The sequence below is a fragment of the Otolemur garnettii genome, unplaced genomic scaffold (assembly GCF_000181295.1).
Source record: "Otolemur garnettii isolate 467f Iridium unplaced genomic scaffold, OtoGar3 scaffold00066, whole genome shotgun sequence".
NCBI classification, from domain to species: domain Eukaryota; kingdom Metazoa; phylum Chordata; class Mammalia; order Primates; family Galagidae; genus Otolemur; species Otolemur garnettii.
In genome coordinates this window covers 21,505-24,722 of record NW_003852461.1, presented here as the reverse complement: position 1 = coordinate 24,722, position 3,218 = coordinate 21,505, and the positions used below count along the sequence as shown (strand labels likewise).

General features: G+C 46.5%; 1 protein-coding gene and 2 pseudogenes across 1 annotated transcript in view; all 3 read right to left on the bottom strand.

The window, feature by feature from the left end:
* The window catches only part of ZYG11A (zyg-11 family member A, cell cycle regulator), a 60,115-nt gene that overhangs the window by 36,362 nt on the left and 20,535 nt on the right, over positions 1–3,218 (bottom strand). The gene's annotated exons all lie outside the window — the stretch shown is intronic.
* LOC105887305 overlaps positions 640–3,218 on the bottom strand; it is a 7,179-nt pseudogene continuing 4,600 nt past the window's right edge.
* LOC111726446 overlaps positions 3,193–3,218 on the bottom strand; it is a 3,168-nt pseudogene continuing 3,142 nt past the window's right edge.

Here is a 3,218-nt window from a genome sequence, read left to right as displayed (position 1 = left end):
CTTGGGAGGTGGAGGCAGGAGACTCACTTGAGCCCAGGAGTTGGAGGTTGCTGTGAGCTGTGATGCCACAGCACTCTACCCTGGGTTAAAGCTTGAGGCTCTGTCTCAAAAATAATAATAATTTGTTTTTACTATGTTTTGACTTTTTTTTTAAATCAATAGGTAATCTAGGAATAGAATCTTAATTATCTACTGGCATTTGCTTGATACATAAGGTTCAAAGTTTCCTTTCCCTTTTTTATTTACTTTATATTTTGCAACTTTTTCCATAATATTTACATTTTTTGATGTTTAGATTTTTTTTTTTTTTTTTGAGACAGAGTCTTACTTGGTCACCCTCGGTAGAGTGCCATGGTGTTTTAGTTCACAGCAACCTCAACCTCTTGGGTTTAAGTCATCTTCTTGCTTTAGCCTCCCGAGTAGCTGGGACTACAGATGCCCACAACAATGCCTGGCTATTTTTTAGAAATGGGGTCTCACCCTGGCTCAGGCTGGTCTCGAACCTATAAGCTTAGGCAATCCACCCACCTCAGCCTCTCAAGTACTCTGATTACAGGCGTGTGCCACCGCACCCAGCCCAAAGTTTAGCTATTTTTCTTTAGTGAAGCACAAGTTTCTTTTCGTGACCCCTGATCAATTTTAAACAGTCAGAACACTGTTAACTGCTTTCTGGGCAGCCCCTTTAGCTCGGTGGGCTGGTAGTACAGCTACTGCTTTATCAACCTTAGAACAGACAGACTCTGGAGACTCAAGACTATGAGGAAGTTCTGAATTATCAATCTTCAACATGCCAGGGATTTTATCAGGAAGAGTAGGGCGTGTGGCTTGAACAAGACGAAACAGCCACTCACCCAACATTTGCTTTTGCTCTTGAGGAGGGGTAGATGCCAACATGAAAGCAGTCAAAGGTTCCTGCCCTTGCACATGAACAGCAGGCTGTTGCATGGTAACTTGAGGCTCTGCATTAAGATATTGCTGAGGGGCTTGGTGCCTGTGGCTCAAGCAGCTAAGGCGCCAGCCACATACACCTAAGGTGGCGGGTCTGAATCCAGCCCGGGCCTGCCAAACAACAAGGATGGCTGCAACCAAAAAATAGCCGGGCATTGTGGCAGGCGCCTGTGGTCCCAGCTACTTGGGAGGCTGAGGCAAGAGACTCGCTTGAGCCCAGAAGTTGGAGGTTGCTGTGAGCCGTGATGTCATAGCACTCTACCCAGGGAGACAGCTTGAGGTTCTGTCTCAAAAAAAAGATATTGCTGAGGATTGCAGACTCCTACAATATGTTTGTACTGTGCAACAGTGCAGACAGCAGGAGTAGGTACAGCAGCAGCAGCTACAGGATGTGGACCCATTGTCTGTGTTGATGTGTTAGCAACACACTGTGTTGACATGACTCATGGAACCTGTTCTCATAGTACTACATGGAAGTCTAAGAGTGGCTCAGTGAATAGTACCAGGCATATTTTGTATTTTCTGTTTGTTTGTTTTTGAGACAGTCTCACATTGTTGCCCTTGGTAAGAGTGCCATGACATCATAGTTCACTTCACAACAGCGGTTTTCAACCTGCAGGTCACAGCATTAGGAAGGTTGAGAACCACTGGCTTACAACAACCTCACATTCTTGGACTCAAGTGATTCACTTGACTCAGCCTCCAGAGTAGCTGTGACTACAGGCACCTACCACAACGCCCAGCTAGTTTTAGTGACGAGGTCTCACTCTGGTTTGGGCTGGTCTGGAACTGTAAGCTCAGACAATACACCTGCCTCACCCCACCAGAGTGCTAGGATTATAGGCGTGAGCCACCACCCCTGGCCTTTACTGGGCCTATTTTGGAATAGATGAGATGCGGCACACTGAGCAGTCCAGAGAGGACTTGGTCTTAGTTGACCAATTTGGCCAGGAGGACAGTACGCAGCATGGTTCTGAGTCTGTGGGATAGCTGCCATGAAGAAATCTGAAGGCGTTGCTGGCTGGTAGGGGCTGATTACAGACAGGGTTGGGCACAGCTCCTACACTTGCCATTCTCTGCACATACTGACTGGTTAGTGAGGTGAGCCTGGTGCTCTTCTTTGCATTGTGCTAAAGCTACATATAATGGTTTGGGGGCCACAATTTTACCATTTGTTTCTGTAATTCATTTAGTGGTTTCTTCTGGGTAGGAGAAACATAAAACCAAACCCTTTGCTGCAACCATCCTCCATCATAACCTTTGCTCTAGTGATTATACCAATGGAGAAAACTCTTTCCGGAGACGTTCATCATCAATACCACCATCAAGAATCTTCACACATGGCTTGGCACCTGTAGCTCAGTGGCTAGGGAACCAGCCACACACACCAGAGCTGGTGGGTTTGAATCCAGCCCGGGCCCGACAAACAACGACGGCTGCAACCAAAAAACAGCTGGGTGTTGTGACTGGCGCCTATAGCCCCAGCTACTTGGGAGGCGGCAGCAAGAGAATCGCTTAAGCCCAAGAGTTTTGAGGTTGCCATCAGCTATGATGCTATAGCACTCTACTGAGGGCAACATAGTGAGACTGTCTCAAAAAAAAAAATTTTTTTTTTTCACATAAAGGTTAACACCCTAGTATCTGGTGGTCCTATCTTGCTCATCTGTTCAAATTTGCACTTAAGCTCTGTCTGCTGCTCCACTTCTTTCTGACCAACATATTCGTTTTCCATTGAGTTTTTTCCATCCATCTCATCCACAGCTTTCTGTGCATCTTCATGACTTTCAAAGCTTACAAATCCAAATCCTTTTTGGATTTTCCATTTCTTTTTTTTTTTCTTAGAGACAGAGTCTCACTTTCTCACCCTTGGTAGAGTGCTGTGGCATCACAGCTCACAGCAACCTCCAGCTCCTGGACTTAGGCTATTCTCTTGCCTCAGCCTCCCGAGAAGCTGGGACTACAGGGACCTGCCACAACGCCCGGCTATTTTTTTTGTTGTTGCAGTTTTGGCTGGGGCGGCATTTGAACCCGGCTGGGGCCGGTGCCCAACTCACTGAGCCACAGGTGCTGCCCCCAGATTTTCCACTTTCATCCATCATTACTGTCACACTTAAGGCAGGTCCAAAGTTGCCAAAGAGATCCTGAAGGTGCTTATCATCCATGTCTTCTTCAAAATTCTTTTTTTTTTTTTTTTTTTTTTGAGACAGAGCCTCAAGCTGTCCCCCTGGGTAGAGTGCCGTGGCATTACAGCTCACAGCAACCTCCAACTC